The sequence below is a fragment of the Tupaia chinensis genome, unplaced genomic scaffold (assembly GCF_000334495.1).
Source record: "Tupaia chinensis unplaced genomic scaffold, TupChi_1.0 Scaffold000141_1, whole genome shotgun sequence".
Classification (NCBI taxonomy): Eukaryota; Metazoa; Chordata; class Mammalia; order Scandentia; family Tupaiidae; genus Tupaia; species Tupaia belangeri.
In genome coordinates this window covers 3,681,721-3,682,607 of record NW_006159611.1, presented here as the reverse complement: position 1 = coordinate 3,682,607, position 887 = coordinate 3,681,721, and the positions used below count along the sequence as shown (strand labels likewise).

The 887-nt window shown below is 63.4% G+C and overlaps 1 protein-coding gene across 1 annotated transcript in view; it reads right to left on the bottom strand.

The window, feature by feature from the left end:
* Positions 1–887, bottom strand: part of MRS2 (magnesium transporter MRS2) — a 24,864-nt gene that overhangs the window by 4,608 nt on the left and 19,369 nt on the right. The gene's annotated exons all lie outside the window — the stretch shown is intronic.

Sequence of the window (887 nt, the reverse complement as noted above, 5' to 3'; positions counted from 1 at the left end):
AAGGACTCCCCCCTGTAACCCCCCAACAAGCCGGTCATGGCTGCTCCCACGGTCTCCTTCTAGCCTTTGTTTCATGCTTACAAACCTCCCATGTGGCGACCACAGTTCGAGTCCCTGACCCGGCAGCTTGAAAGCCATGTAGGGAGTGCATCCCTGCAGGCCCAAAAATCCCGGGAGGAAAAGGGGTTGTAGCGTAGCCCTCGCCCCGGGGATGATTTTCCATCTTTCCCTCTCGTTGTCTCTCTCCTGTGATCACACGCACCCTATGGCACAAGCCCAGAAGAACGAAAAGCCTGGAATTGACTCAGATGAGCAACACGAACGTGGCTGCAGACAGGTGGAGATGCAGGGGTGCAGGCTGGGAAGAGCCCGAGACCGAGGAGTCTGGACTTTCGCCTTCAGGACACCGACGCCCCGAACAGGTCTATGCAAGAGTGATACGGTCAGGTCTACACCTTCTGCAGACCCTTCCTACACGTGCAGAGTGGTCCCACGAGAGGAGGTGAGAGGAGGTGAGCGGGGCAATGGCCACGGGGACGAGTGGACCCGTCACACCCACAGGGACGGCCCGGGGACGGCCCAGGGCCAGCTGGGCTCACTCAGATCCGTCACACCCACAGGGATGGCCCGGGGCCAGCTGGGCTCACTCAGATCCGTCACACCGTCACACCGACGGGGATGGCCCGGGGCCAGCTGGGCTCACTCAGATCCATCACACCGACGGGGACGGCCCGGGGCCAGCTGGGCTCACTCAGATCTGTCACACCGACGGGGATGGCCCAGGGCCAGGTGGGCTCACTCAGATCCTTCACACCGTCACACCGACGGGGACGGCCCGGGGCCAGGTGGGCTCTCTCAGATCCGTCGCACCGCCGGGGGCGGGCCGG